General features: G+C 39.1%; 1 pseudogene; it reads right to left on the bottom strand.

Annotated features, from left to right (window-relative positions):
* LOC108403857 (dynein axonemal heavy chain 9-like) overlaps nt 1-16813 on the bottom strand; it is a 594862-nt pseudogene that overhangs the window by 513694 nt on the left and 64355 nt on the right.

Genomic DNA, 16813 nt, shown 5'->3' with positions numbered 1-16813 from the left:
ATTCTTCCAAGTGGTAAAGATACCTCAAGACAAATACTGGGCATAAAAGCCACAGGGCATAAATCTGCAAAGAAGTAAAAAGCTAACCTTTTCAAACAATATTGCTTCTCTCTCACTTATCAACTTTACAGTTCCCTGTATGGCCCTGGAAATGACTGGTTAGCCAGAGACGGGTAAGATTCCTCAAGGGAGGAACAACCTAAGACAGGCACAGTCACAGATGGTCATCAGGTGAGAAATTGGGGATCAACAGAGGTGAGGCTTAGAACCTCACCCCCCCCCCCCCGTTTTGAGAGAAATCTGCATCCGTGGATGTTTTGTTGCCCTTGTCTAGCTTGGATTAATACTTAGTCTATAGGCACACACCCGATCATCTACATTTGCCCTCTTACAGCACTAAACTATGTTCTCTACCTTTATCTTGCATCTCCCTACCACTACAGCATTTTATTAAAATAATAATAATAATAATAATAATAATAATAATAATAATAATAATAATGGGAAAATCTGGGATTCACATATAAATCAAGTATAAAAATCAAATGAATATTCATATTTGACCTGATTGTTTATAGTTCATAATGCGTGATCAAAACCAAAAGTTTCTGTGATGACTGCCCTTGCACTGTTCACCATGTAAGAACTTATTCACTATGTAAGAATTTGTTCACCATGTAAGAACTTGTTCATTACGCTTCAGAAGATTGGAGACTGTTGAGAATTAGGCTTGGGGTTGATTAATGATTGTGCATTGAGTCCCCTATACAGAATTTTATTGTTGTTAACAACCATTTGATCAATAAATATGAGAGATGCCCTCTCAAAAAAAAAAATAAATAAATAAATTCCATATCTGAAATGAAACAGACACTGGAGGGATTTAAAAGCATATTAGATATAGTAGAAGAGATGGTAAATGCAATAGAAATAAGGGAAGAGGAATACAAAGAGGCTAAGGCACAGAGAGAAAAAAGGATCTCAAAGATGAAAGAATATTGAGAGAACTGTGCAACCAATTCAAATGGAATGATATTTGCATTATAGGGGTATCAGAAGAAGAAGGGAGAGGAAAAGGGATAGTAAGTGGCATTGAGGAGGTAATTGCTGAAAAATTCCCCAATCTGGAGAAGGAGACACTCTTTCAGGCCACAGAGGTGCACAGATCTCCTAACACAAGGAACCCAAGGAAGACAACAACAAGACAAATAATAATTAAAATAGCAAAGATCAAGGATAAGCACAGACTTTTAAAAGCAGCTAGAGAGAGAGAAAAAAGATCACATACAAAGGAAAACCCATCAGGCTATCATCAGACTTCTCAGCAGAAACCTTACAAGCCAGAAGGGAGTGGCATGATATATTTAATGCAATGAAGCAGAATGGCCTCAAACCAAGAATACTCTACTCAGGAAGATTATCATTTAAATTTGAAGGAGGGATTTAACAATTTTCAGATAAGCAAAAGCTGAGAAAATTTACCTCCCACAAACCACCTCTACAGTGCATTTTGAAGGGACTGCTATAGATGGAAGTATTCCTAAGGGTAAACAGCTGTCAACAGGGGAAATAAAACCACAGCAAAGAAAGAAGAACAATTAATTACTAAGCAGATGCAAAATCAAATCAATTACCCCCAAGTGAACCAAGGGAGAGACAAAGAGTACAGAATATGAAAACTAATATATTAAGAATGGAGGAGGAAGGAAAAGAAGGGGGAAAAAAAGAACCTTTAGGTTGTGTTTATAATAGCATACTAAGTGAGTTAAATTAGACTGCAAGATAGTAAGGGAATTACCCTTGAACCTTTGATAACCACGAATCTAAAGCCTGCAAGAGCAATAACTACATGTCTATTGATAATCACTCTAAATGTAAATGGCCTGAATGCACCCATAAAAAGACATACAGTCACTGAAAGGATAAAAAAACAAGACCCATCTATACGCTGCCTACAAGAGACTCACTTCAAACACAAAGACATACACAGACTGAAAGTAAGGAGATGGAAAAAGATATTTCATGCAACTAACAGGGAGAAAAAAGCAGGAGTTGCAGTACTTCTCAGACAAAATAGACTTCAAAATAAATAAAGTAACAAGAGACAAAGAAGGACAATACATAATGATAAGGGCATCAGTCCAACAAGAGGATATGACTATTATAAATATGTATGCACCCAAAACAGGATCACCTACAAATGTGAGACCAATAGTAACAGAATTAAAGTGGGAAATAGAATGCAATGCATTCATTTTAGGAGACTTCAACACACCACTCACTCCAAAGGACAGATCAACCAGACAGAAAATAAGTAAAGAGACAGAGGCACTGAACAATGTATTAGAACAGATGGACCTAACAGACACCTACAGAATACTCCATCCAAAAGCAACAGGATACACATTCTTTTCAAGTGTACATGGAACATTTTCAAAAATAGATCATATACTAAGCCACAAAAAGAGCCTCAGTAAATTAAAAAAGATTGAAATTGTACCAACCAGCTTCTCAGACCACAAAGGTATGAAACTAGAAATGAATTACACAAAGAAAGTGAAAAAGCCCACAAACACACGGAGGCTTAATAACATGCTCCTAAATAATCAATGGATCAATGACCAAATAAAAACAGAGATCAAGCAATATATGGAGACAAATAACAATAATAATTTAACACCACAAAATCTGTGGGACACAGCAAAGGCTGTGCTAAGAGGGAAATATATTGCAATACAGGTCTACCTCAGGAAAGAAGAACAATCCCAAATGAACAGTCTAAATTCACAAGTAACAAAACAAGAAAAGGAAGAACAAATGAGGCCCAAAGTCAGTAGAGGAAGAGACATAATAAAAATTAGAGCAGAAATAAATAAAATAAAACAATAGAAAGAATCAATGAAAGCAGGAGTTGATTCTTTGAGAAAATAAACAATAGATAAACCCCTAGCCAGACTTATCAAGAAAAAAAGAGAGTCTACACACATAAACAGAATCAGAAATGAGAAAGGAAAAATCACTATGGACACCACAGAAATACAAAGTTTTATGAGAGAATACTATGAAAAATTATATGCTAAAAAACTGGATAACCTTGAAGAGATGGACAACTTTCTAGAAAAACGCAACTTTCCAAGTCTGACCCAGAAAGAAACAGATAATCTGAATAGATCAATTACCAGCAAGGATAATGAATTGGTAATAAAAACCTACCTAAAAACAAAACTCCTGGACTAGATGGTTTCCCTGCTGAATTTTATCAAATATTTAGTAAAGACCTAGTACCCATCTTCCTTAATGTTTTCCAAAGAGTAGAAGAAGAGGAAATACTACCAAATTCATTCTATGAGGCTAACATCACTAATATCAAGCAGGGCAAAGACACCACAAAACAAATATTACAGACAAATATCCCTGATGAACATAGATGCAAAAATACTAAACAAAATATTAGCAAACTGAATTCAAAAATACATCAAAATGATCATCCATCATGATCAAGTGGGATTCATCTCAGGGATGTAAGGATGGTACAACATTCAAAAATTCATCAACATCATCCACCACATCAAAAAGAAGGACAAAAACCACATGATCATCTCCATAGATGGTGAAAAAGCATTCAACAAAATTCAACATCCATTCATGATAAAAACTCTCAACAGAATGTGTATAAAGGGAAAGTACCTCAACATAATAAAGGCTATATATGGCAAACTCACAGCCAACATCATACTTAACAGCAAGAAGCTGAAAGCTTTTCCTTTAATACTGGGAACAAGACAAAGATGCCCACTCTCAGCACTTTTATTCAACATAGTTCCAGAGGTCCTAGCCATGTCAATCAGACAACACAAAGAAATAAAAGGCATCCAGATTGGCAAGGAAGAAGTTAAACTGTCCCTGTTTGCAGATGACATGATATTGTACATAAAAAACCCTAAAGAACCCACTCCAAAACTACTAGGTCTTGTATCTGAATTCAGCAAAGTTGCAGGATACAAAATTAATACACAGAAATCTGTTGCATTCCTATATACTAATGATGAACTAGCAGAAAGAGAAATCAGGAAAAAAATTCCATAGGAAAAAACCTAACCAGGGAAGTGAAAGACCTATACTCAGAAACTACAAGACACTCATGAGAGAAATTAAAGAGGGCACTAACAAATGGAAACTCATCCCGTGCTCTTGGCTAGGAAGAATTAATATTGTCAAAAAGGTCATCCTGCCTAAAACAATCTACAGATTCAATGCAATTCCTATCAAAATACCAACAGCATTCTTCAACAAATTAGAGCAAATAGTTCTAAAATTGACAAGGAGCCACAAAAGACCCAGAACAGCCAAAGCAATCATGAGAAGGAAGAATAAATCCAGGGGATTATGCTCCCAGACTTCAAGCTCTACTACAAAGACACAGTAATCAAGACAATTTGGTACTGGCACAAGAACAGACCCATAGACTAATGGAACAGACTAGAGAGCCCAGATATAAACCCAAGCATATATGGTCAATTAATATATGATAAAGGAACCATGGATATACAATGGGAGAATGACAGTCTCTTCAACAAGTGGTGTTGGCAAAACTGGACAGCTATATGCAAGAGAATGAAACTGGATTATTGTCTAACCCCATACACAAAAGTAAACTCAAAAAGGATCAAAGACCTGAATGTAAGTCATGAAACCATAAAAGTCTTAGAAGAACATATAGGTAAAAATCTCTTGAGTATAAACATTAGCAACGTTTTCCTGAATGCATCTCCTCAGGCAAGGAAACCACAATAAAAAATGAACAAATGGTACTACATCATGCTAAAAAGCTTCTGCACAGCAAAGGATACCATCAGCAGAACAAAAAGGCATCCTACAGTATGGGAGAATATATTTGTAAATGACATATCCCACAAGGGGTTAACATCCAAAGTATATAAAGAAGTCACATGCCTCAACATCCAAAAAGCAAATGACCCTATTAAAAAATGGCAGAGAATATGAACAGACACATCTCCAAAGAAGAAATTCAGATGGCCAACACGCACATGAAAATATGCTCCACATCACTAACTGTCAGGAAAATGAAAATTAAAACCACAATGAGATATCACCTCACACCAGTTAGGATGGCCAACACAGAAAAGACTAGGATCAACAAATGCTGGTTGGGATATGGAGAAAGAGGAATCCTTGTACACTGCTGGTGAGAATGTAAACTAGTTCAACCATTGTGGAAAGCAGTATGGAGGTTCCTCAAAAAACTCAAAATAGAAATACCATTTGACCCATGAATTTCACCCCTAGGAATTTACCCTAAGAATGTATGATCCCAGTTTCAAAAAGACATATGCACCCCTATGTTTATCACAACACTATGCACAATAGCCAAGAAATAAAAGCAACCTAAGTGTCCATCAGTAGATGAATGGATAAAGAAGATGTGGTACATATACACAATGGAATATTATTTAGCCATAAGAAGAAAACAAATCCTACCATTTGCAAAAACATGGATGGAGCTAGAGGGTATTATGGTCAGTGAAATAAGTCAGGTGGAGAAAGACAAGTACCAAATGATTTCACTCATATGTGTAGCATAAAAACAAAGCAACAACTAAAGGAACAAAACAGCAGCAGACTCACAGAACCCAAGAATGGACTGACAGTTACCAAAGGGAAAGGGACTGGGGAGGGTGGGTGGGAAGGGAGGGAAAAGGGGAATAAGGGTCATTACGATTAGCACACATAATGTAGGGTGGGGCATGGGGAAGGCAGTGTAGCACAGAGAAGACAACTAGTGACTCTATAGCATCTTACTACATTGATGGACAGTATAATGAGGTATGTGGTGGGGACTTGATAATGGGGGGAATCTAGTAACCACAATGTTGCCCATGTGATTTTGTATTAATGATACCAAAATTTTAAAAAAGAATTTATATTTCTATTGAGTTTGAAATGTGCCTTTTGGTAATAAGCACATAAAGATGTTTAAAATCATCAGTCATTGAGGAAATACAAATTAAATCCAAAATGAGATAGTGCAACACACCAGCTAGAATGGCTATAATCAAAAAGAGACAGCTTGGCATAGAAGCCACAGGGCATAAATCTGCAAAGAAATAAAAAGCTAACCTTTTCAAACAATATGGCTTCTCTCTCACTTACCAACTTTACATCTCCCTGTATGGCCCCGGAAGATGACTGGTTAGCCAGAGACGGGTAAGATTCCTCAAGGGAGGAACAGCCTAAGACAGGCACAGTCACAGGTGAGAAATTGGGCATCAACAGTGGTGAGGCTTAGAACCTTACCCCCCACCCCCTGTTTTGAGAGAAATCTTCTGCATCTGTGGATGTTTTAATGCCCTTGTCTAGCTTGGATTAACACATAGTCTACAGGCACACACCTGATCATCTACATTTGCCCTCTTACAACACTAAACTATGTTTTCTACCTTTATCTTGCATCTACCTACCACTTCAGCATTTTATTAAAAATAAAAATAATAATAATAATAAAGGGAGAAATGTGGGATCCACATATAAATCAAGTATAAAAATCAAACGAATATTCATATTTGACCTGATTGTTTATAGTTCATAATGCTGATCAAAACCGAAAGTTTCTGTGATGACTGCCCTTGTACTGTTCACCATGTAAGAACTTATTCACTATGTAAGAATTTGTTCACCATGTAAGAACTTGTTTGTAATGCTTCAGAAATTTGGAGACTGACGAGAATTAGGCTTGGGGTGGATTAATGATTGTGCATTGAGCATTGAGTCCCCTATACAGAATTTTATTGTTGTTAACAACCATTTGATCAATAAATATGAGAGATGCCCTCTCAAAAAAAAAAGAGACAATCACAAGGGTTGATGAGGGTATGGAAAAACTGGAAACCTCATACATTGCTGCTGGGAATGTAAAATGGCACAGCTAATTTGAAAGACAGTTTTGCAATTTCTTAAAAAGTAAAGCTTACTGTATGATTCAGTAATTCCCCTTCTAGGGATTTACCTATGGGAAATAAGAATATGTTCATACAAAGATTTCTGCAGGAATGTTTACAGCAGCAATATTCATAACACCAAGATACTGGAAAAAACTCAAATGTCCATCTGCAGTGAATGGATAAACAAAACGTGATGTAGCCAAGCAATATAAACAAATGAGGTACTGATACAAGGTACAATGTGGATGAACCTTAAAAACATTATGCTGGCTGAAAGAAGTCAGATGTAAAAGATTCCATGTTATATTATTTCATTTATGGCATTTCTCCAGAAAATGGAGACAGCAGATCAGTGGCTGCCTGGGAAACAGGAGAGTGGGGAGTGACTGCAGATGGGGTGATGGCAAAGTTTTAAAAGTAGATTTTGGTAATGGTTGCACCACTCTATGAATTTACTAAAAATCATTGAATTGTACATTCGTCATGGGTGAACTTTAAGGCACATAACTTATACCTCAATAAATCTGTTAATAATGTGCACTGGCCTAACTTTTTAATACGTAGCAAATCAATACTGTGTGTATGCTCTCAACTTGTAGTCTGAGGGAGCCTCCAAAATGAATTCTCTTTATATCTGAATCTGATGTCTACAGTTGACCAGAAACTCTGAGTTAACACTTTTTATGCCAGATGGTGATGGGGACACCAAAGTGGTTTGCAAAGACTTGAAGTGAGTTCCTGAATTCTTCTTTAGTTAAGTGTTAAATTCCTGTATCTACTTCCCTCTTCGAAAGTGAAGCCCAGGTAAGTTTCCCCAGGAACCTGGAGGTTTCCTGTGTAGTGGGATATGGGGCTCAGCTGATCAGGGAGTGAACTGCATGTAACCCCTGATGAGCTGGGTTCACACAGCCATCTCACTTTTCCAGAGAGACTAAGCTGTTGATCTGTCATGCTGGCCTGGATCTTAGCCAGGATGTGAGGGGAGTCAGGAGCAAGCTGAGAAGCTGGGTCCCATCTCACCTTATGCAGTCACTATTACCCTTTGTCAATGCATCTTTCCTTTCTCAAACATTTGTAGCTAGATCTTCAAGGAGTCCTATGTGCAGCCTTCATGATACTCACCCTCCTGGCCTGAGTTCTGGTTCCAGATTGGCCCCGGTGCCTTCCACCTCTCCCAGCCTCGGGCTTCTACTACAACTATTGGAGGCCTGCCACAGCTCTGTGCCTCCCACAGGACAGGCAGCTGTCTGGACCAGCAGAATCCCAGATCCTGTGCCTTTGTTCTCCATTCTCTCTTCCACCCTCTTTCTGTTCCATAGCTGCCTCCTCTGCTAGCCAGAGGGCAACCCCAGACCTCTGTTCTCTGGAGCTGGAGGGCTGTCAAGGAATCTGAAGCCCCAAGTTTTGTAGAAATAGAATTCTCAGAGAAAACTCAAGAACCTCTTGGAAAAAAAATCAGTGGAATGGGGTTTTTGAGTACCTACTGAGCTTCTGAATACCCCCAGAAGAAGCCCTTGGAGGAAAATGCCAAAATATATTTTTTCCCATAATAATAGGATTCTAGAGCTGGAGGGGAGTTTTGAGATCAGCTGACCCAATCCTTTTATTTCCCAGATGGGTAGACTGAGGCTCAGGGAGGGAAATTAGACTGTCTGAGGATTTGTAATAACCATGGCAGGGGCAACGGGGCTTCAGCTTGGGCACGAGAAAACACAAAGAAAAGTAAGAGGCAGTATTCTCCTCTTCTGCTTGAGGGTATTATGCTTGGGCCACCAAGCCAGCAGGATGTCCTAGTCCTATGGGCCACACGCTCCTGCTCTAAGTTGCCATCTGTGGTCTTGTTGGATTGTCCACCTGTTTAAACATCCAAGGCAGCTACTTCTGCCTGTTTTTAGTGTGGGGGGGGCCTGCAGGTCATGCCATAATGGTTTAAGGCAAGGACTCAGGAGTCAGAGTTCAAACCTTGCCTCTACTGCAAAGTATGTGAAACTTAGTCATGTTATTAGACCTTGGTGCCTTAAAAAAAGTACCACACAGTATTTTTTTTTGTACAAAGGAATCCAGATAAATGTATTTCTTCAAAAACAATAGCAATTGTGAGAATGGCAAGAAATCTTTTAAGAAGAGCTCTTGCCTAGCCAGGTAACCCCAAAACAGATAATAGATCGAGTTAATTTGGTTGCTTAGTGGGAACACAGAACCTTTGGTGTTGGAAGAGACCTCAGAGATTTGGCTCTTTAACCATGCCAGGCTCACTCCCATTTTAAGTCCTTCAAATATGATCACATAACCTTTTCTTCCAGCAAGGCTGGTTTGTTATTCTAGAGGGCAGCCCCTTCCGCGGTGGGCGAGTTCTAACTGTTTGAAAGGCCTTGCTGATATTGAGCTGAAGTCAGTCCTGACTCCTTTGGGCAAATGATTTCTACAGGCTTTGTTCTTATCTGCCCCTCCAGGTTTTTGTGAGAATAAGAGGAGACAAGAGATATGACAAACACCTTGAAAAATAGGAAGTCAAGCACTTTCAAGGTATTACTTTTTAAAGTAAAAAATACATGAAATGTGTAGCTTTTCTGTTTTTGATATAGTTCTTCAACTGGCAGATTAAAGAAAATACTATGGTGTGGTATCTTCATTTCAGCTATGAAGATCCTGTAGCTATCCCAAAAATGTGGTCTGGCTAATCTTACAGTTGGTGGGATCCCAACTGGCTTGCATTCGCTTTCCATTGCCGTGTAAGAAATTGCCACACACGAAGTGGCTTAAAACAATGCTCATTTGTTACCTCACTTCTGTGGGTCAGAAGTCCAGGTGCGTCCTCTACTGAGGATTTTAAAGGCCAAAATCAAGGTGTCAGTTGGCTGGACTCTTTTCTGGATACTCTGGGGGAAAGTCTGCTTCCAAGCTCATTTGAGTTCTTTGCTGAATTAAGTACTACCAGCTGTAAGACTGAGGTCCTCATTGGTTGCTGTTGGGCAGGGCATCTCTCAGCAACTAGAGGCCATTCTACCATCCTTACATGTGGTTCCCTCCATCCTCAAAATCAGCAATGGCATGTCAAATTCTTCCTATGCTTCAGATTTCTTTGACCTCCACACTGCCCTCAGTCAGAAGATACATGGGCTCATATGACTGCATTGAGTCCACCTGAATAATTTCTCTTTTGCCATAAAGCAAAACATAATCATGAGAATGATACCATCATAGTTATAGTTTTCACCTATGCTTAAAGGGGAGGTGATTATATAAGGGAAAATGCCATTGGGGATTATTCTTAGAATTCTACCTACCACATGGTTCAATAATCATAGCTGAGGAATGAACACAGATGTAATAATGTTCAGTCTACCTGGTGGAGGCCTCCAGTGGTATCACCAGAACTCAGGTCTCTGATGTTCAGTATGTTTATTGGCATTTTGAATTAAATAAATGATTGATTAGATAGAAGATAGACCAAAGTTCTAAATAATTTTAGCAATTGAAAATGGTGGGGTAGACCAAAATAGTGGAATTTAAGGACAAATGCAAATTAACCTCACAAATACTTCCACACAGGCAGAATGGAGGAGATGTGGTTAGCTGGTAGCTCACAGGAAAAAGACCCAGAGCTTTTAATAGGTTCCAAGATCAACATGACAAACAGCACTAATAGGAGAAGAATGCCCTCAGCATCAGCCTAAAACACATCTATCCATTTTACAGCATTTTAATATTTGAATTTTGAAAATTGTCTGTCCTCAGGATCTATTCCTTGTGCCATTTGATTATGAGATCTTTCATCACCCAGGGAATTTTTGATATGTAAAATAACCTCAATAAAATTGTTTATATATATGTATGTTTGTATATATATATATACACACATATGTATATACAGGGTGTCTCCAATGGAGCTGTCAATCACCAGGGGTGGACACAAGGATCGGGCTGGGCAAAATACTCAATCTCATTGGTCACAGTGATTGGCTCAGAGCATGATCCAAACAGGATCAATCAGAGTCCCTTCAAGGAATCTCATATATGGTACTGGGAAACACTGTCTTCCTTCTGAGTCAGGAGTCATAAAGGTGTGGGTATGGAGACCATCTTGAGCCAAAGAAAGAAATTCTATGCAAGAAAGAAGTCAACATTCTGAAGAAAGCAAAGCCGCAATATGAGACAGAGAGTTCAAGCTTCGGTATCTCCCTGTTTACACTGCAGCAAGCTGGACTCATTTTCCAGGTATGAGAGATAACAAGTCCTTTTTCTGTTTTAAGTTAGTATGAGTTTGGCTTCTATCTCATGTAACCAAAATGTTCTGATGAAAACACTCACTTTACTTAATAGTCGAAAAGTTTACCAAAGAATTGTAAAGGTTACAGAAAACGTAAAACAAAATAAGCTATATTATAGGTCAATATTATATTAAAATGATCTTGAAATGGGCAAGGACTTTCTAAGTATAAGAGTAATAAAATGGGCAATGACGGTAACAATTCACAGGAGAAAGAAATCTAATAGCCAATAAGCACATAAAAATGTTCAAGCTTGTAATTATGGCTGTCCAAATCCAAATGCAATAACATTCTGACTTATAAAATAACATTTTTAACAATAATATGAAAGGGCAAGTTCCCAGATTCTATTTTAGCCAATTGGGACCCAGATCCTATTTCACCCAATCGGAGCTTGGTCTCTCTCCCCTCCAGTCAGCAAGAAGTACACCCACCACCCCTAGACCCTGCCAATTGACCAAAGCCACGACTCATCACCCCCTCAACTACCCCCCAGGCACAGCCAATCAGCCAGAGCCATGGCCATCACCCCCCCCAAAACTGCCCTGGAAACCCATAAAACCTTTGTTCTGGGGAAACTGCGCTCTCTTTCTCTCGCACCTGGCCACTGTGTTGGCACGGGTGTGAGATTGAGCTCGGGCTAGCTCGAATAAAGGCTCTTTTGCTTTTGCATCGGTGTTGGCTCCTTGGTGGTCTCCTTGGGATTCGCGACTTTGGGCACAACAAATACTTGATGTCTGTGAAGATGATGGGAGATGAACACTCTCATAAACTGCTAGTAAGAGTGCAAACATTTTTTTCCAAGAATAATATGAAATATGTGTCATCTAATTATCTTGCTTCTTGGACTCTCTTGGGAAAATAATGAGTAGTAAAGATTTAAGCGATTTAAGTAAGCGAGTCTATGGCAGCTCTATTTTAATAGTAAAAGCATAGATATAACTTAAATATTCCATAATGTGGTTATATTGCATAATACTTCTAAATAGAAGGTAATTCAGCTATTAGTATGTTAGAAGAATATTTAGAGGATACGCACATGATGTAATGTTACATAAAGGAAGCAATCTATGATATTTTATAGCATATGATTGCAACTTCACTTTTTCAAAGTCTCCATGTAAAAGGACACAGACTAAATATTAACAATATTAACTGAGCAACTCATATTTTCTTTGTTTAAAGATTACTAAATTTGCCCAGAAAAATATCAGATTAAAAACTTTAAAGAAAGCATATGACCTTGGCTAGTTGTGTCCCTGTCCAGTCAATCACCTTCAAAAACTCATGAATCAATTGTATTTTACCTACTTGCAGCAGTTCCTAAGAAATTAAGAGTTACTCAAAATTGAAAACCAGTTGATTAAAATAGTACTTAACACAGGGCTGAAAGGGGCGTGTGTGTGTGAAGGTGAGGGAAAGGAAGCAGAAGGGGGAACAAATCACCCGAAGAATAAGAAACAACAAAGATCAGTGCTTTTGTTCAACTGGAAAAAAACATTTACATTTAGTTTTTCAACTTAGCATCGGGCCAAAGTCCTCCAACAATGGCTGAACCCTTGTACTCATATATTTAAGTCCCATCCAGCCAGTAGGAAATTCCAAAGAAACAGGCATAGTCAGTTGGATGTACTGTAATGCGGGTGTGCCTTTAATGAATGTGCAGAGGTTATACGGATCAATTGTCCATTTGATTAATTCCCCTTGCAGGAAGGAATTAAATGTACTTAGGCTACACACCAGCAAAAGCTGAACGCTCTTTAAAATGTGATTTGCTGTGTTGAGGCTAATTTTTTTCTGGTCAAAACATTTCTTGAGATAATAATGGAAGTCAGTCAGAAAATGGAATTTGCCATATAAATATTCACTACATACTCCTTTGTAAGAAATGCATCTAATGTGCAAAACAAGGTCAAGGTCTACATAGTATTTGCCATTATCTGCAGCAAACCTTTGAGTTCTTATTTGCTCATTTCATAAAAGAGATGATTACTTCCTGTTTTAGAAATAATTCATTGCCCAAACTTCATCCTTTCCCTCTATGAAGCATTCAACATTAGCGTATGAGAGACTTCCACATCCCACCGAGGCAATGATCTTTTTCAATTCCTGGGCAGGTGTGAAGACCCAGTCAAAAGAAAGGTCTTGTACTTTTTATTACAGGGAATAATGTCTGATTTGTAAGTGGAAAGGAAGGAAATACTCTGAGTGGTATGGAGAAGCTGGGGCACAATCTAAAAATAATTTAAGTAAGTTAGAAAGTCACTGACAAGGACAAAACTAATGCATGGGTGCCATCTTTTGGCTCTGCTGGAGAAGGTCTCATCCATTACTGGTGGTACAAAAGGCTGCAATTCCTATAGAGGGGATTATGTAACAAGACCACATCATTTACCCTATGACCCAGCAATCTGGCTTCTGGAAATTTACCTGGAAGATAGACCTCCAACAATACAAACCTCAAAGTTATTCAATGCCAGTTATTTGTAATTGCAAAACAGTATTAAAAACTATGGTATATTAGTCCATGGAGTTTGATGCAGATGAGAAAGATATCTTTGAATTGATACAGAGTGATGTAGGGAAAATGGAACATCCTACGGCTAGGATCCTCACCTGAACCTAAACTATTTGATGATGTAACCGGCCTGCTGCTAGGCTACTGCTTCCACACCTGTACACAAGGAGCTATTATTGACTGAATCACTATATAAAGACTTCTGCCCGGTGCTCTGGGCAGAAGCATAGATGAAGGAGGATTATGGACCTGCGGACTGCTGGATGTGGATGTAATTCTAGTGCTCGAACTACTGCCGGGAGAGTAAAGCCGTGTATAACCCTTTTACCCCAAGACTGCTCAGTTGTCATTTCTTGGTCTCACTGAAACCATAATGAACTTGCCCAGGACTGAAATCTTCAGGAAAGGCAGGTGAGAAGGGATGAAAGTCAAAGGCACTCACAATAGGGATGCCATAGCTCCCGTCCCATCCACTTTTCTGATGTTCAGACCTTTGATACATAGCAGTGGTTCTCAAAGTGTGTCTGGAGACCAGCAGCAGTGCTTGGGGAATCCTTACAAATGCAAATTATTTAGCCCCACCCAGACTTACTGAATCAGAGACTTTGGGGCAGGCCCTAGGAATCTGTATTCTTACAAGTCTTCCAGATAATTCTATTGCCCTCTCAAGGTTAGAACAACTGCCTACAGCTCCAAATAATAACAGTGAGAGCTTCAATTAGTTACTTTACTATGTTCTGAAAACCTGTAACACAGTAGGCATCTCCCATTCCACAGATGAGGAAAGTTCCTCAAAGAGAAGTGGTACATCAAAGACTATATGGTTACCAAGTGGCTAGAACCAGGGGCTAGAACCCAAAAGTTTGGACTGCTCACATCCACTCCTTCCACAACCACCCAATGTCCAGTTAAAACAACTTCCAAGCTTAACTCCCCATGGGAATTTTAGCTCTAACTTTGGACCACAGTTAACTGGACCCCTCTTTATAATGAAATCAACAGCATTCTCTGTAAAAGCTTAGCTCTTTCCACTTTTGCCATCCTCAATGCTTCTCCAGTTCTACTTTGGGGAGCCATCACCCCTGATAGGCTGGAGGGCCCCCAGGAAGCCATGATGGGGGATGAAGAAGTTCTGAGGTTAGGGATGATGCTGGTGGCAATGCAGGTCTGATACACTGGCAACACTGCCAGAGAGAGGAGGCATCATGTGGAACCCGCACCTCTCCCGCTGGGAGCTCCTGAGGCCTTCTGGACATTTCTACAGGTGCTCCCTCAGCTTACCTGTTGTGGAGCTGTGCCATTGGAAAGAATGTCTAACAAATCAGAAGAGAGAAAGTAAAACCTAGGGAAGGCAAGCCTTTTGGTATCCAGGTACACTGCCAGGACTTTCTCACACAGGTACAATCTGAGGGCACAGACACAGAATTCCTAATTAAGTTTGCCTAGGCGCATAGATACACAGACCTTGATGTGAACATGCACAATATATGGAATACATGCAGAAACGAGTGCAAGAAACATAGGTATTGCAAACATAAACACTGATAAATTTCCATCAGAATGAACACCCCACTATTACCAAATCCAGGCACACAGAGAAACACACGTACTCACTCTTTCACTTGGGCAGTTAAATAGGTCAGGAGCTCAGAGACAGAATGGGGAGAAGGGAATATCATCTCCTGCATTACAAGAAGGGGCAGCTAACAGACCATCACCTGCTCTGAATATCTTCCAGTTTTTCGTAAAGACCTGCTTTGGTGGTGGCTTCCACTACATTCGGAGTTTTCTGAGCATCACAAGCTAGCTCCTTAAAGTCAGCATCAGTCCCTTCAAATCTTTTAGAATCCTGCAAATAAAAATGTGGAAAAACATTAACTACCACCCCCCTCAGTTCCAAAATCTCCCCTTCTGAGGCAAGTCAGGAGCAGAAACCTGTTCTTAGGTTGTCTGAAGATGCTAAGAAAGCGATACCTTTCACCTCCAATGGCAGTACTCAAACATTTTTGTCTTCAAACCCCTTTACCCTTTTAAAAACACTGGAGAGTGTGAAAAGCTTTTCTGTATGTAGGTGTTTCTTTTGTCTACCAATACAGTTTTCTACATTAGCAGCTAAAGCTGAGAAATTTAAAAAATATTTGTTAATTCATTTAAAAAGGAACAATATTAAGCTCATTATGTTAACATAACATGTACTTTTATTCAAAATAATTATATTCCCCCAAACAAAATAACTTAGAGAAAAAAATGCATTGTTCCTTTTCTTCTCCTTTCTTTATTGCAAATCTCTTTAATGTCTGACTTTAATGAGATGACTAAATTCACTTCTCCGCTTCTGCATTCAGTGTGTTGTGATAGCATATGTCATGCAACCTCTGGAAAACTCCCCTGTATGCTCATAGAAGAATGAAAGTCCAAAGGGAAAATAACATTTTAACATTATTATGAAGACAGTTTTGACCTCGACTTTTGACTCTTGGAGGTCACTGGACCACACTTTGAGAAATTTTGGCATCAAACACAGAACTCTTAAGTCAAGTAGATAGTGGATCCAGCATTCTTCCTGGGTCCATACAGAAGTTTAGGCAACCAAACTAAGGTTTTCCTCAGCACTTGTGATGTCAAAGTTAGATGTCATCATTTTTCCCAAACACACATCCCCCCAGAGTGTTGTTAAAATGATTCTGACAATAACATATGTAAAGCACTTTAGTTCAATACCTGGTACCTAGAGTTTGTGGTATTATTATTACTATATAACAACAGTTACAATGGCATGTGCTCTGTGCACTGTTTTAATTGACTCCCTGAAAGAGGTACTAGTATTAGTCTCAGTTTACATCGGAGGAAACCAGGGCACAGAGAGGGTGACTTTCTTACAACCCCACAGCTGCAAGTGGAAGCATTCGGACTCAGGAGCACGCTGCCGGCCCTGTCTGCCCCAGACCTCTGTAGTCCACCCCTCTCCAGGAAGACTTAGACTAACAGGGCCACATAAAGTGAATTATGATTCCCTAATGAGATACTTGGCTCCAGTTACAGGTGGAAAAGGTATCAAGGTTATA

Source organism: Manis javanica, chromosome 4 (genome assembly GCF_040802235.1).
Source record: "Manis javanica isolate MJ-LG chromosome 4, MJ_LKY, whole genome shotgun sequence".
Taxonomy (NCBI): domain Eukaryota; kingdom Metazoa; phylum Chordata; class Mammalia; order Pholidota; family Manidae; genus Manis; species Manis javanica.
The sequence above is the reverse complement of the archived record's forward strand: the minus strand, read 5'-3'. Positions and strand labels throughout refer to the sequence as shown.